This window comes from Triticum aestivum, chromosome 3B (assembly GCF_018294505.1).
Source record: "Triticum aestivum cultivar Chinese Spring chromosome 3B, IWGSC CS RefSeq v2.1, whole genome shotgun sequence".
Lineage (NCBI taxonomy): Eukaryota > Viridiplantae > Streptophyta > Magnoliopsida > Poales > Poaceae > Triticum > Triticum aestivum.
In genome coordinates, this window is record NC_057801.1 from 713477464 (window position 1) to 713495393 (window position 17930).

Genomic DNA, 17930 nt, shown 5'->3' on the forward strand with positions numbered 1-17930 from the left:
TTGATGGGACTCCTTGGAGTTGTAGTCGTACTTGATGAAGTAGAACTTGATGTAGTCTTGGGAACCCACTTGAACAAGGCCTTGGGAGCTTCCTCAAATGCATCAATTTCTTCTTGAAGCTTGTCCTTGCCTTTTAGCTTGTGGTCTTGTGGTGGAAGATCATCTTGAGCTCGTGTCCCTTGGAAGGAAGTAGCATCATACTTCTCTTGTTGAGTAACAAACTTCGTCTTGGGGTATTGATCTTCTTCCAACTCAACTCCATTGGCATTGAACTTTCGTTCAAAACCAACACCTTGATTCTTCCGGTGTCTTCCTTGCCTGTGTACAATTTCCTCGAACTGTTTACTTCCGGCAAGACTCTTGTAGACACATTTCTCTATAATTCCCTTCAATAAGCTATTTTCTTGCTCAAGTGTAACTTCGCTAAGAGAATCATTAGTGGAATCAAGAGAACTACTAGAAGCAACAATATTGGATTTAGCATGATTATTGTTACTACTAGAAGAAGAATCTTTCTTACTCTTGTTGATAGATTTTACTTGAGGCATGTAAGTAGATAAGAGTAAACACTTGGCAATGTAAGAAGAACTTTTCTTGCGGAGATCATCATTGATTACCTTTAAAAACTCATGCTCTTTCTCAAGATTGAGCTTTTCAAAGCGTAACTTCTCATGAGTCTTTAAGTTCTCGATGATCTTCCAAGGTAGTTTCATGAGCTAACTTAAGAGTGTTTAGTTCTTTAGTTAGACACTCGATCTTCTCCTTATCATTGTCATTCGTTTTATCTAGATAAATTGATGTTTCATCATAGTTTTCATAACTAGAGTTGTCAACAAGTAAATCATCATCACCTAACAAGTCATCTTCATCACTATTGAAATCAACATACTCGAGGTGTGATACCTTTGGGCCTTTAGCCATGAAGAATCTTCCAATTCCTTCATTTGGTGAGTCAAATATGTCGTAGGAGTTGGTTGACACAAGAGCTAGACCGGCAACACCTTCATCTTGACTATATTCGGAGTCGGAGTGATAGCTTCTCTCGGAGTGATGGTCGGAGTCGGAGCCGGATACCCATTCACCAACATGAGCTTGATGTCTTCGCTTTGTGTAGCTCTTTGATGATTTGTCCTTCCTTTCTGAATCCTTGCTTCTTCGGGAGGTTCTTCGTTCATAACGATCATGTCTAATCCTTCTCTCTTTTGATGGTGATTCTTCTCTTCGACTTCTTCTTTTAGGTGAGTCTTCTCTTCTTTTGTAGGGAGTCGTACACTCATTTGAGTAGTGTCCGGGTCTTCCACAATTGTAGCAATTTTGTTCACGACTCAAAGATCTTTTGTCATTCTAGGACCTTGACTTGGAACTTCTTTCCTTGCTTATACTCTTGTAGAACTTTTTGAAGTTTTTCACCATTAGGCTCAATTCCTCATTGAAGGTTTGTTTCTCACTTGATGATGTAGGTGCTTCACATGAGCCTTTGTAAGCACCACTTGACTTGTTGTGAAGCTCTTCCTTATCCTTGAGTGACATCTCATGAGCAACAATTCTTCGAATGACTTCCGTTGGCTTGAGATCTTTGTAATTGGGCATCATTTGGATCAATGTGCACATGGTATAATATTTTCCATCCAAGGCTCTTATGATCTTCTTGATGATGAATTTATCGGTCATATCTTCACTTCCTAAGCCGGCAATCTCATTTGTGATGAGAGCAATCCTAGTGTACATTTCAGCGACACCTTCACCATCCTTCATTTTGAACTTGTCAAGTTGACTTTGAAGCACATCCAATTTGGATTCCTTGACGGAGTCGGTAACTTCGTGCATATCAATCAAAGTATCCCAAATTTCCTTTGCATTCTCAAGGCGGCTGATTTTGTTGAATTCTTCGGGGCACAATCCATTGAAGAGGATATCACAAGCTTGAGCATTGTATTGCAGCATCTTCAACTCTTCCGCGGTAGCTTCACGGTTCGGTTCTCTCCCATCAAATAATTCACCTTGCAAGTCAATACAAACAATAGTCTAAACGGCGGGGTTATGTCCAAGAATATGCATTTTCATCTTATGCTTCCAACTAGCAAAATTAGTACCATCAAATTAAGGACCTCTATGGTGGTAATTTCCCTCGCTAGACGCCATACTCTCTGATACGTCTCCAACGTATCTATAATTTATGAAGTATTCATGCTATTATATTATCCATCTATGATCTTTTATATGCATTTATATGCCATTTTATATAATTTTTGGGACTAACCTATTAACCTAGAGCCCAGTGCCAATTTCTGTTTTCTCCTTGTTTTTGAGTTTTACAGAAAAGGAATACCAAGCAGAGTCCAATTGACGTGCCAATTTTTGACGATTTTTTATGGACCAAAAGAAGACCAGGAGCATCAGAGTTGGGCCAGAAGAGTCCCGGGCTGCCCACGAGAGTGGGGGGCGCGCCCCCCTATCTCGTGGACAGCCCGGAGACCTCCCTGACATGAAACCTACGCCAAAAATTCCTATAAATACAGAAACCTTCGGGAAATAACCCAGATCGGAAGTTCCACCGCCGCAAGCCTCTGTAGCCACGAGAAATCAATCTAGGCCCTCTCCGGCACCCTGCCGGAGGGGGCCATCATCACCGGAGGCCATGGAGGAGGATCTCGGAGGGGCCATCATCGCCATGAAGGTCAAGGACCAGAGGGGGAAAGCCATGGAGGAGGAAGCACAAGGGGGAGAACATCTCCTCCTCTCTCTTGGTGGCACCGGAGTGCCATCGGGAGGGGAATCATTGTCGTGGTGATCATCTTCATCATCATCACCATCCTCATCTCTTTTACGCGGTCCACTCTCCCGCACCCCGCTGTAATCCCTACTTGAACATGGTGCTTTATGCCGCATATTATGATTCAATGATGTGTTGCCATCCTATGATGTTTTGAGTAGATATCTTTTGTCTTTGGGTTGATTGATGGTCTAGATTGGTACGAGTTGTATGTTTTATCTTGGTGCTATCCTATGGTGCCCTCCGTGTCGTGCAAGCGTGAGGGATTCCCGCTGTAGGGTGTTGCAATACGCTCATGATTCGCTTATAGTGGGTTGGTGAGTGACTAAAACACAAACCCGAGTAAGGGGGTTGTTGCGTATGGGAATAAAGAGGACTTGATGCTTTAATGCTATGGTTGGGTTTTACCTTAATGATCTTTAGTAGTTGCAGACGCTTGCTAGAGTTCCAATCATAAGTGCATATGATCCAAGTAGAGAAAGTATGTTAGCTTATGCCTCTCCCTCATATGAAATTGCAATGATGACTATCGGTCTTGTTAACAATTGCCTAGGACAATTCCGCACACCGATCCACCATTATTCCACACCCGCTATTTATATTATTTAGTAATATATTCTAACTTTATGATAACAGTACCTACTTTTATATTTTAGCTCTCTGATATCATACAAAGTTATCCTCTTTATACCCACAACACTGTTTTATTTCTTGTTTCTAGTTGGAAGCAAACGTTCGGTGCACGTAGAGTCGTATCAGTGGCAGATAGAGCTTGAGAGAATATTGAGCTTACCTTTGGCTCCTTGTGGGTTCGACACTCCATACTTATCACTACCACCTTTGGGAATTGCTACGATGATTCCCTGCACTTGGGGATTATCAAGCTCTTTTCTGGCGCCGTTGCCGGGGAGCAATAGCGTGGGGTTGACATTCTCGTGTGTGCTTGTTTGCTTTCTTCACTAAGTAGATTTTGTTTTTCCTTTTTGTTTCTGTTTAGTTGTGGGTGAAACATACAATTTTTTAAAATAATTAAAATACCAAAAAATATTTACTTGCCTCTCATGCCTAAAAAAGTTTTTCAAAAAGAGAAGTGATTGGAAAGTTATGCATTGAAGAAGTGAGGGTCGACCTTGAGCACTTGTGTTCATGCTCAGGGAAACAATGTAGAATTTTTCATGGAAGTTTCTCTGTAAATAATTATCCCCTTGTATATATCCATTGTATTATAAAAATAATGTGCCAAGCTTTGGTTTTAGTATGATAAGATTGCTTGCTTACTATGTGCAGAACAAAAACAGAAACTTTGGCTGTAGTGCATGAATTTACATTTTTTATTGGAAAGTCAAATGTGTCTGAAACTTTTTTCACATTACTTCTGTACAAATATTTGAAATTTTCAAATTTGTTTCATAATTGTTGGAGTTACAGAAGTTTACTAAACTTCCAGATTACTACAGACTGTCCTGTTCTTGACAGATTCTGTTTTTCGTGTGTTGTTTGCTTATTTTGATGCATCTATGGCTAGTATGTAAGGGTATGAACCATAGAGAAGTTGGAATACAGTAGGTTTAACACCAATATAGATAAATAATAAGTTAATTACAGTACCTTAAAGTGGTAGTTTGCTTTATTACACTAACGGATCTCACAAAGTTTTTGTTTAAGTTTTTTGTGAATGAAGTGTTTGAAGAACGAGGAGTTACCGATGTGAGAAGAATAAAGAGAGACAAGAGTTCAAGCTTGGGGATGCCCAAGGCACCCCAGGTAAATATTTTAAAGGATACTCAAGCATCTAAGCTTGGGGATGCCTCGGTTGGCATCCCATCTTTCTTCTTCAACAAATATCGGTATACCTTGGTTTTTGTTTTGTTCACATGATTTGTGTCCTATTTGTTTTTATTTTTCTTTAAGAATCGTGCTAGTATGAGATAGCTCTTCATTTATTTATAGAATACTTCATGTGCTTCACTTATATCTTTTAAGTATGATCTTATAGAATTGCTCTTTGTGCTTCACTTAAATCGTTTGAGTATGGTTTTATAGAATGCTTCGTGTGCTTCACTTATATATTTTGAGCTTGGATATTGGCTAGTCTATATTAATTATAGAATGCTCCAGGAACTTCACTTATATCTTTTGGAGTATGAATAATACTATACTTTAAAGTGGGTTTGGAAGAGTGTCAACTTTAGGAATTAGTGATCCCACTATTTTGGAGGGTGTTGAATCTTCGTACGACATTTATGAAAGTGGATTTGGAAGAGTGTCAACTTTAGTTAGTATTCCACTATTTCGGAAGAGGTTCCAATTGAGTATGAGAACAAAGTTGCTATCCATGATGCTACTGAAAATTATTATGAGGGAGGAATATGTGCTTGTAGGAGTTGCAATAATATCAAGTTTCCTCCCTATGTGCTTAAAGTTTTGAAGTTATACTAGTTTTGCCTTCCTATGCTAGTTGACTTTTGTTCCTATAAATTGTGTGCTCACAAAATCCCTAGTCATAGGAAGTGAGTTAGATTTAAATGTGCTAGTCATATTCTTCATGATGCTCTCTTTGTGTTTCAACTCTTTTCTTTTATGCGAGCATCATTGAAATCATCATGCCTAGCTAAAAGGCATTAAAGAAAAGCGCTTGTTGGGAGAAAACCCAATATTTACCCTTACTGTTTTTGTGTGTATACATGATTAACATACTGTATTAATCATGTTTTATAGCTTTTGTTTCAATAAAGTGCCAAGTAAGACCTTTGGGAAGACTTGGGTGAAAGTTAATGTGATCTTGCTGAAAAAACAGAAACTTTGCGCTCACGAGATTAGCTGTCATTTTTTACATAAGAGTGATTTTGAGTTTATTCTTTTTGAGGAAGATTAGTAGACAAATTACTCACGTCCACAAATTTATTTCATAATTTTTGGAGTAGCAGAAGTATGGTTATTGTTCAGATCATTACAGACTGTTCTGTTTCTGACAGATTCTGTTTTCATCGCATAGTTTGCTTGTTTTCTAGTTTCTATGGCTTATATTTCGCAATATAAATTGTAGAAATGATATGGTACAGTAGGCATTGTGTGAAAAAAATTATGAACCTTGTCTTCTACAGCACCAAAGTGAATGTTTTACTCTTTATCATACTAACCTATCTCACGAAGTTCCATTAAGTTTTGTGTGCTTGAAGTTTTCAAGTTTTGGGTGAGATATCGATAGGAGGAGAATAAGGAGTGGGAATACCCTAATCTTGGGGATGCCCAAGGCACCCCAAGGTAATATTCAAGGAAGACTCAAGCGCCTAAGCTTGGGGATGCCCCGGAAGGCATCCCCTCTTTCGTCTTCAAAACTATAGGTATACCTTTCTCGGAGCTATATTTTTATTCGTCACATGATATGTGTTTTGCTTGGAGTGTATTTTCAATTTTACTTGTTGTTTGAATAAAATCTTTGGATCTTAAATATTGAATAAGAAAGGAACCCTCCCATGGCTAGTTAATTATTTGACTACTCAGTGTCCTTCACTCATATCTTTTAGAGTAGTTTGTCATTTACTCATGTGCTTCATGTATATCCTATGAGTAAATGGGGGAATGAATTGAATGTCATAAATCTGAATTTATATATGTTTCATATGCTTATAACATGGATAGTAATGACTTCACATATAAATAGTATGAGGCATAAAAGTTGTTGAGAGTTGACAAACATAGTTTTGGTCATCGTTGCAATTAATAGGAAGTAATAAGGAAAGAGAGGTTCACATACAAATATATTATCTTGGACATATTTTATGATTGTGAAGCACTCATTAAGTATGACATGCTAAAAGAGTTGATGTTGGACAAGGAAGACAATGTAATGGTTTATGTTTTCTCACATCTCAGTTAAAGTATATTGTCATTGACCTTCCAAACATGTTAAGCTTGCCTTTCCCCCTCATGCTAGCCAAATTCCTTGCACCAAGTAGAGATACTACTTGTGCTTCCAAATATCCTTAAACCCAGTTTTGCCATGAGAGTCCACCATACCTACCTATGGATTGAGTAAGATCCTTCAAGTAAGTTGTCATGTTGGAGGCAATAAAAATTGCTATCTAAATATGTATGACTTATTAGTGCAAAGAAAATAAGCTTTGTACGATCTTGTTGTGGAAGCAATAAAAGCGACGGACTGCATAATAAAGGTCCACATACAAGGGGCAATATAAAGTGACGTTCTTTTGCATTAAGATTTTATGCATCCAACCCTAAACGCACATGACAACCTCTGCTTCCCTCTGCGAAGGGCCTATCTTTTAGTTTATGTTTTTTACTTTATGCTTGAGTCAAGGTGATCCTCACCTTTCCCTTTTTCATTTTATCCTTTGGCAAGCTCCTCGTGTTTGAAAGATCATGATATATATATCCAATTGGATGTAAGTTAGCATGGGCTATTATTGTTGACATCACCTAAAGGTGAATGCGTTGGGAGGCAACACAATAAGCCCCTATCTTTCTCAGTGTCCGGCTGAAACTCCATAACCACAAGTATTGCGTGAGTGTTAGCAATTGTAGAAGACTATATGATAGTTGAGTATGTGGACTTGCTGAAAAGATCTATTCTTAACTCTTTCTGATGTTATGATAAATTGCAATTGCTTCAATGACTGAGATTATAGTTTGTTAGTTCTCAATGAAGTTTCTGAACCATACTTGACATTGTGAATAGATTGTTACTTGATCATGAAAAGTTTTATGAGATAAGCTACTATTATGACACATATTGATGCTAGAAAAGGTGATTGAAATTATCATTGATCAAACTTGTGGACCTGCTAGCATTCACACTTCATAAATTATTTCTTTTATCATTTACCTACCCGAGGACGAGCAGGAATTAAGCTTGGGGATGCTGATACGTCTCCAACGTATCTATAATTTATGAAGTATTCATGCTATTATATTATCCATCTATGATGTTTTATATGCATTTATATGCCATTTTATATGATTTTTGGGACTAACCTATTAACCTAGAGCCCAGTGCCAGTTTCTGTTTTCTCCTTGTTTTTGAGTTTTACAGAAAAGGAATACCAAACAGAGTCCAATTGACGTGCCAATTTTTTACGATTTTTTATGGACCAAAAGAAGACCACGGAGCATCGGAGTTGGGCCAGAAGAGTCCCGGGCTGCCCACGAGAGTGGGGGGCGCGCCCACCTCCCTAGGGCACGCCCCCCTATCTCGTGGACAGCCCGGAGACCCCCCTGACATGAAACCTACGCCAAAAATTCCTATAAATACAGAAACCTTCAAGAAATAACCCAGATCAGAAGTTCCGCTGCCGCAAGCCTCTGTAGCCACGAGAAATCAATCTAGGCCCTCTCCGGCACCCTGCCGGAGGGGGCCATCATCACCGGAGGCCATGGAGGAGGATCTCGGAGGGGCCATCATCGCCATGAAGGCCAAGGACCAGAGGGGGAAAGCCATGGAGGAGGAAGCACAAGGGGGAGAACCTCTCCTCCTCTCTCTTGGTGGCACGGGAGTGCCATCGGGAGGGGAATCATTGTCGCGGTGATCATCTTCATCATCATCACCATCCTCATCTCTTTTACGCGGTCCACTCTCCCGCACCCCGCTGTAATCCCTACTTGAACATGGTGCTTTATGCCGCATATTATGATTCAATGATGTGTTGCCATCCTATGATGTTTTGAGTAGATATCTTTTGTCTTTGGGTTGATTGATGGTCTAGATTGGTATGAGTTGTATGTTTTATCTTGGTGCTGTCCTATGGTGCCCTCCGTGTCGCGCAAGCGTGAGGGATTCCCGTTGTAGGGTGTTGCAATACGTTCATGATTCGCTTATAGTGGGTTGGTGAGTGACTGAAACACAAACCCGAGTAAGGGGGTTGTTGCGTATGGGAATAAAGAGGACTTGATGCTTTAATGCTATGGTTGGGTTTTACCTTAATGATCTTTAGTAGTTGCGGACGCTTGCTAGAGTTCCAATCATAAGTGCATATGATCCAAGTAGAGAAAGTATGTTAGCTTATGCCTCTCCCTCATATGAAATTGCAATGATGACTATCGGTCTTGTTAACAATTGCCTAGGACAATTCCGCACACCGATCCACCATTATTCCACACTCGCTATTTATATTATTTAGTAATATATTCTAACTTTATGATAACATTACCTACTTTTATATTTTAGCTCTCTGATGTCATACAAAGTTATCCTCTTTATACCCACAACACTGTTTTATTTCTTGTTTCTAGTTGGAAGCAGACGTTCGGTGCACGTAGAGTCGTATCAGTGGCAGACAGGGCTTGAGAGAATATTGATCTAACCTTTGTCTCCTTGTGGGTTCGACACTCCATACTTATCACTACCACCTTTGGGAATTGCTACGATGATTCCCTGCACTTGGGGATTATCACTCTCCTAGATGGTGAAACCAAGGCTATGATCACCAAAAGCTATGGAAATCAAGGCAAATGGAGACCGTAGCTCAGATACCACTTGTAGGATCGAAAGTATGTCTAGATGGGGGTGATTAGACTACTTGACCAAATAAAAATCTAGCCTTTTCCCAATTTTAAGTCTTGGTAGATTTTAGCAACTTTACACAAGTCAAGCAATCTTAACACAATTCAAGCAAGCATGCAAAGAGTATATGAGTTGTAGAAAGTAAAGCATGCAACTTGCAAGAAAGTAAAGAGAGGGGATTGGAGTATGCAAATGCAATTGGAGACATGGATGTTTTTGTCGTGGTTCTGATAGGTGGTGCTATCGTACATCCACGTTGATGGAGACTTCAACCCACGAAGGGTAACGGCTGCGCGAGTCCACGGAGGGCTCCACGCACGAAGGGTCCACGAAGAAGCAACCTTGTCTATCCCACCATGGCCATCACCCACGAACGACTTGCCTCACTAGGGTAGATCTTCACGAAGTAGGCGATCTCCTTGCCCTTACAAACTCCTTGGTTCAACTCCACAATCTTGTCGGAGGCTCCCAAGTGACACTTAACCAATCTAGGAGACACCACTCTCCAAAAGGTAATAGATGGTGTGTTGTTGATGAACTCCTTGCTCTTGTGCTTCAAATGATAGTCTCCCCAACACTCAACTCTCTTTCATAGGATTGGATTTGGTGGAAAGAGGATTTGAGTGGAAAGCAACTTGGGGAAGGCTAGAGATCAAGATTCATATGGTAGGAATGGAATATCTTGGTCTCAACACATGAGTAGGTGGCTCTCTCTCAGAAAATGAGTAGTCAAAAGTGTAGGCATGTTCTGATGGCTTCCTCACGAATGAGGAGAGGGTGGAGGGGTATATATCCTCCACACAAAATCTAACCGTTACACACAATATAACAAACTCGGTGGGACCGAATCATAAAACTCGGTCGGACCGATTCAACACATTATGTGACCGTTAGGAGTTTCGGTGGGACTGACATGTCAACTCGGTGTGACCGATATCATTAGGGTTAGGGCATAATGTAATCTCGGTTTGACCGATTACACAAACTCGGTGGGACCAAATTTGGTAATTAGCTAACCAGAGAGTTGGTCAGGCAAACTCGGTGGGACCGATTTTCTCATCTAGGTTGGACTGAAACGTTACGAAAGGGAAACAGAGAGTTTACATTACAAACTCGATGGGACCAATCGCTCATCTCGGTTGGACCGAAACGTTACAAAGGGAAACAGAGAGTTTACAATCCCATCTCGGTGAGACCGAGATCCCTATCGGTGAGACCGAAAAGACTAGGGTTTCTGGTAGTGGCTATGTCAAATGAACTCGATGGCGCCGGCTGAATCAAATCGGTGGGGCCGAGTTTGACTTTTGGTTTGGGACATATGTTGATATGAGAAAGTGGTTGAGGGCTTTGGAACATATCATTAAGCATCATGAGAGCAAGCAAGCCATTAAGCAACACCTCATCCCCTTTTAATAGTATTAGCTTTCCTATAGACTCAATGTGACCTTGGACCACTAAAAGTAAAATGAAGAGTCTTGAGCTTTAGAGCTTGAGCCAATCCTTTGTCCTTAGCATTTTGAGGGGTCCACAATCCTAATCCATGCCATGCCAATCATTGAACTTTCCTGAAATATTTATCCTGAAATGGCATCCAGGGATATGTTGTTAATCATTACCAAAACCACCCAGGGATAGTTGCACTTTCACTATTGTTGCACTTTTTCTTTCTTTATTTTATTTTGTGTTATTGCAAGATCTATTTATCCAAAATCATACAAACCAATCTATCTATTGCTCGAGGAGGGATTGTCAACCCCTCTTACGCATCAGGTTGCAAGTATTTGTTCTTTGTGTGCAGGTACCGTTTACATAGCTTGGCCTGGCCTCCTACTGGATTGATACCTTGGTTTCATAACTGAGGGAAATACCTACCGTAGCTATACTACATCATCCCTTCCTCTTTGGGGAAATACCAACGCAGTTTCAAGCCGCATCACTAGGTCAGGTGGAGCCACGTGGGGAACACAAGGCATTAGGGTGCGTCTAAACCCCCACGGTGCGCCCACACCCCCACGGTGGGCCCTGTTACCTTGCCGTCTCCTCGTTTGCCGTCTGGTCTCCTCCCGATGCTTCTATGGTCTTTTTTATCCAGAAAAAAATCATCAAAAAGTCTCGAAGCATTTGCACTCCGTTTTGTACAAATTTTCTAGAAAAGCCAAAAACAAGCAAAAGACAACAACTAACACTAGGCACCGGGTTAATAGGTTAATTCTCAAAATGATATAAAATTGCATATTAAACATATAAAGTATCCAAGATTGATAACATAATAGCATGAAACAATCCAAATTATAGATACATTGGAGATGTATTAGTGCACCAGCTAGCTGACATCGTTTAGGCCAAATGAGTGGGCGGCGACGGGTGGGAATGACCTGTAGCGGTGCGTAATCAATGTCAGATGCGGCGACCGAAGAGGGAGAAGATTCGAAGCAATCTGACAAATCGACTATGGCAACATCAATGATGTTTCACCTTGTTTCTGACGATGGAGACGGGCGATGAACGGCCTTGGATTCGGGCAGAAGGGTGGTGAGGGCCAAGGAAGGCAACGAGGACAAGGTAGCGTCGGTCTGGGTGGACGGTCGCTGGGAGGTGCGCCGACAGAGAGGTAGTGGCACGGGAGAGGCACAAGAGAGGCAGAGTTTTTCCTCCAAGCGGCAGCGACCGAGCAAATATAGACATGGGATAAGCGACATACCACTATTCGGTTAGTCCTCTAACACTAGATAGGGGATCAGTTAGAGTTGACCTTAGAGCATCTCTAGCAGATCCCACAACTCGTCGTCTCTTAAAAATCATTTTGTATCCCATAAACAAATTTTGCAAGATGTCGGACGCGCAGCCAGAACTGATCCTTCTACCGATACCTCATATTCAAATATGTAGTTCGCTCTTAAACATAGATCACCGGAGTTCAAACATAGCATATGTGAGTTCATCATACTACATATTGATATGTCTCCAACGTATCTATAATTTTTTATTGTTCCATGCTATTATATTATTCATCTTGGATGTTTTATATGCATTATTATGCTATTTTATATCATTTCTTGGGACTAACCTATTAACGTAGTGCCTAGTGCCAGTTGTTGTTTCCCCCTTGTTTTTGCCTTTACAGAAAATCAATACCAAACGGAGTCCAAATGGAACGAAACTTTTTGATGATTTTTCTTGGCCAACAAGACACCCAGGAGCATGCTGAGATTGTCAATGTTTTATTCTTCTTCCTTGCATATGCTAGTTATTGCTTGTCTTGATAAAAAATCCCTATAAAATGCCTATGCATAGGAAGTCTGTTAGACTTAAACTTGTTTTTCACATGCTATTTGATGCTCTCTTTGTGCTTCGATTCTTGTCTTCCATGCGAGCATCATTAAAGTTATCAATGCCTAGCTAAAAGCCTTTAAAGAAAAGCACTTGTTGGGAGACAACCCAATATTTTCCTTTCTATTTTTATGAGTTTACACAATTATGCTACTGCTATGATTGAGTTTTTATGTTTTAATTAGTGTTTGTGCCAAGTAAGACCTTCAGGATGATTTGGAAGATAGTTGATTTGATTCTGTGAAAAAGTTTACAGATGATTTGGAAGATAGTTGATTTGGTTATGTGAACAAAAATATAGACCCAAATGAACCCAAGAAAAAAGAGGCCAAAGGCACAACAAAAAGAAAAAAAGAAAAGAAAAAAAGGAAAAAAAAGAAAAAAAAAGAGATAAAAAGAGAGAAGGGACAATGTTACTATCCTTTTCCACACTCATGCTTCAAAGTAGCACCATGTTATTCATGATTGAGAGTCTCCTATTTTGTCACTTTCATATATCACTAATGGGAATTTTTCATTATAGAACTTGGCTTGTCTATTCCAATGATGGGCTTCCTCAAATGCCTGAGGACTTCACGAGCAAGCAAGTTGGATGCACACCCACTTAGTTTTATTTTGAGCTTTCATACACTTATAGCTCTAGTGCATCCATTGCATGGCAATCCCTACTCACTTGCATCGATATCAATTGATGGGTATCTCCATAGCCCATTAATTTGCCTAGTTGATGTGATACTTTCTCCTTTTTGTCTTCTCCTCACAACCTCCACCATATTCTATTCCACCTATAGTGCTATATCCATGGCTCACGCTCATGTTTTGCGTGAGAGTTGACAAAGCTGAAGTGCATTAAAAAGTATGAACCAATTTCTTGGCTTGTCATCGGGGTTGTGCATGATAAATACTTTGTATTAATAAGATGGAGCATGACAAGACTATATGATTTTGTAGGGATAAGTTTCTTTAGCCATGATATTTTGAAAAGATATGATTGCTTTTTAGTATGCTTGAAGTATTATTGTTTTTATGTCAATATTACTTTTGTTTGAATCTTACAGATATGAATATTCGTGCCACATAAAGAAAGATTACATGATAAACATGTTAGGTAGCATTCCACATCAAAAAATTTGTTTTTATCATTTACCTACTCAGGGACGAGCAAGAATTAAGCTTGGGGATGATTGATACGTCTTCAACGTATATATAATTTTTGATTGTTCCATACTATTATATTATTCATATTGGATGTTTTATATGAATTATTATGCTATTTAATATCATTTTTAGGGCTAACCTATTAACCTAGTGCCCAGTGCCAGTTGTTGTTTTTTCCTTTTTTGCCTTTACAGAAAATCAATACCAAACGGAGTCCAGATGGAACAAAACTTTTGATGATTTTTCTTGACCATCAAGACACCCATGAAGCTTCATGGGAAGGCCAAAAGAGCTACAAGATGGCCACAATCTCGGAGGGCGCGCCCTAGGGGGGGCGCCCCAAGCCTGTGGGCCCCTCGTGGCACTTCCAACCCTAATTTTTCTTCTATAAATACCCAAATATTCTTCGAAGACCAAAGGGCACACCAAAAATACTTTTTCTGCCGCCGCAAGCTTCTGTTCTTGTGAGATCCCATCTTGGGGTCTTTTCCGGCACTCCACCGAAGGGGGATTCAATCACGGAGGGCTTCTACATCAACCTTGTTGCCCTTCCGATGATGTGTGAGTAGTTTACAAGGACCTATGGGTCCATAGCTAGTAGCTAGATGGCTTCTTCTCTCTCTTTGATCTTCAATACAATGTTCTACTCGATGTTCTTAGATATCTAATCAATGTAATCTTCTTTTACGGTGTAGTTGTTGAGATTCGATGAATTGTGAGTTTATGTTCAGATTATCTATGAATATTGTTTGAGTCTTATATGAACTCTTTTATGCATGATTTATATAGCTTTGTATTTCTCTTTGATATATTGACTTGGTTTGGCCAACTAGATTGATTTTTCTTGCAATGAGAGAGGTGCTTTGTAATGGTTCAATCTTGCAGTACTCAATCCCAGTGGCAGAAGGGGAGATCACACATATTTGTATTGTTGCCATTAAGGATAAAAAGATGGCGTTTATTCATATTGATTGGATCTATCCCTCTGCATTATGCCATCTTGCTTAAGGCGTTACTCCATTCTTGTTAACTTAATACACTAGATGCATGCTGGATAGCGGTCGATGTGTGGAGTAATAGTAGTAGATGTAGGCAGGAGTCGGTCTACTTGTCTCAAACATGATGCTTATATACATGATCATTGCCTTGGATATCTTCATAATTATTCACTTTTCTATCAGTTGCTCAAGAATAATTTATTTACCCACCATATGCTTTCTTTCAAGAGAGAAGCCCTTGGTGAAAACTATGGCCCTCGGGTCTATATTTTATCATATTATTTTCAGATCTACAAAAATCAAAAAATCCAAAAATACCTTGCTGCAATTTATTTATTTTTATCTTATTTTGCACTTATTTACCTTTTATATCTATCACTATCAGATCTCATCCTTGCAAGTAACCGTGAAGGGATTAACACCCCTTTATCGCGTTGGGTGCAAGTATTTGTTTGTTTGTGTAGGTGCTATCATTGGAGACTTGTGTGTTCCTCCTACTATATTAATACCTTGGTTCTTAACTGAGGGAAATACTTATCTCTATTTTGCTGCATCACCATTTTCTCTTCAAGGGAAAAACCAGCGCAAACTCAAGATGTAGCACATACCATAATACGGAAATTAAACAGTTCTACTAAACAGAAATCATAGTAGCATACTACATCTACTTTTTGTTGTCGTCGCCGTTGCCTCACATGACGGGGGCTCGTTGTCGTGGAGGGAGCGGTACATGAGCGTGCTGGAGAGGGTCTGCGTGAGATGGCACTCCTCGAACAGCGTCAGGACGCGCGCGACCGCAGCTTCATCTCCGGCGGCGGCAACCTCCTTGGTCTCTCACCACGCCTTCTCCGCCCCCGACAATGCTTGAGCGCGGGGGAGAAGATGCAGTCGAGGCGGTTGAAGTTCGCCCACGCCCGAGTGCCGACGTTGCGGGAGCGGGCACCGCGGGTCCGCGCTTGCTCCCTCCGCCATTCATCCACTGGCGGGCAGAGGGAGGAGCTCCCGGCCTCCCCATCATTGCGTCGCTTGTGGGGCAGGTCATCGTCGAGCCCGTCGCGGCCGCCGAACCCCCCACCACCACCACGAAAGGCACACCCTCACGCCATCTCTAGCAACTTTCGATGGTTAAACGTGGCGCAAATCACAGCTGGAGTTCTCGCCAGAGTAGGGGAATCATGACGGAGGCGAATGAGGGGAAAGTGGGATGTGAACCCTAAATCGCCCTGGATCCGGCATACATACTGGAATCATGGGCGGTTTGCGGGCCTCCCGAAACAATTTACGGGCTGGACCCTTTTCAGCAGACCTGCTCGGGCCATCTTTTTGGGCCATCCCATAAAACAGCCGAAAAATGCGCTTCAACAGAGTTATACGAGAGTGCATGCCAGTTTCAGCACCGCTTCTCTCTGCCACGAGCGAGGTGTTTCAGAAATTGACTCCTCTTCTCCTGATCTACGCCGGCGAGGCAGTTGGTCCCCTCTCTCCCTGCTTGCTGCTCCGGCGGTGGGAGGGATGGGGACCCATGTACTTCGCTTTGGCGCCCTAGTTTGTGTCAGCGTCAGTATGTCCAACAACAACGTTCTGGCGGTAGCGGCATTGCCATATCGAATAAATCTTCCCCAACTCCGGCTACACCTCGGTGGCGTTCATGGCAGCGGCGATAAGGAGTTCGTGGGCTTTGTCTTCCTTCGTTCCTATGGGGCGTCAGAGCTACTGTGTCTGGGTGCTACCGGCGAGGCGGCGACGACAGCTTCACCAGGGTATGTTTTCTTCCGCCTCCAATCCTGTTGCTATGGTGTCTCCTGCGCCGTCGTGGTGGAGTTCGTGAAGATCGTTTCACGAGCAGGGTCAGCGATTGATGTCCGCATTGGCTCGTGCGAGGTTTCGGCTATGTTGGAATTGGGCAAGTGGTTGCTTGAAGGCGGATTCGATGCCATTCTCCGACGAGTTCGGTTTGTTTCGGCGAATTTGGGTTTTCGCGAAGCATGGGGAAAATCCCCAGTCGATGCGCCACAAAGATGTGGGCTTTGGTGTTCATGCCGGCCCCATTCATCGACTCAAAAACCCCATGTGCGATGGTGCATTCCGAATCCAGTGGATCTCCAATTTACGCCTCGGCGTCACTGGTGTTTCGCTTGTTAGCAGTTTCATTGGTATATGCAAGGATCTCCATAGAGTGAGCACCTCTTTTCCTTTACTCGGAGTGTCTTTTGCAAAATTTTAGCACAATTGTATTCTCTCGTGCTCTCTTGTTGTATCCACGTGAATCAGTTGTAGCCTTGTTGCTATATATATATATACATATATATATATATCTTTACCTAATAATAAAGCACGGTGGGTTTCTGTCGTCCGTCGCCTTTATTTGCAAAAAAGTCTCTGCAGTTTGTTGAAATCAACCCGCAGTCCATCTTTAAGTCATACCGAACCTTTTTTTAGTTTTCTCAGAAACACCCCTGAGATTTTAGGTAATCAACCTGCCGTACATATTTAAGTCATACGAATCGTTTTTCTGTGTTTTAACAGAAAACCCCCTGACCTTTCGGTTAATCAATCCACAGTTTATCTAAAACAAAATTATCCATATCTTTTAAATCGTAACTCCGATTTTAACATATTATATATGAAATTTGATTAGAAAAATGTGTAGAATCCAAATATGTTGTTACTTTTAGCTATTAAATATTTCTAAACTATTAATTTGGATGCAAACATAATCTATAGTGCACGGTCTGGGTTTTTTTTTCTGCACTGGCGGCGATCCAAATTGCAAATAAACACACATTAAAACCAGATTGAGAGGAAAAAAACATTGATAACCACGCATGCACAACTCTGAAAAACCTCACGGGAAAAAACAACATTTTTCTCATCTTATTCTCAATGATTGTGTGTGTGCGAGCGAGCGAGCGCGCACGTGTATGTGTGTGTGTGTGTTTGTGTGTATGTGTGTGAGAGAGAGACGCCTTAGGATTGACGACATTCAAATGTGTTTTCGTTGTGTGAGCATTGAGACCACCGCCGGGAACACAAATGTGATGCAATTTTAAAATAAAGAACGTCTATGTATCAAGGTCTCAAGTCGTGGTTATTGGGTTAAGAGCGTATGTTCTTTTCTGTCCCGTTGCAACGCACGGGCTCTTTTGCTAGT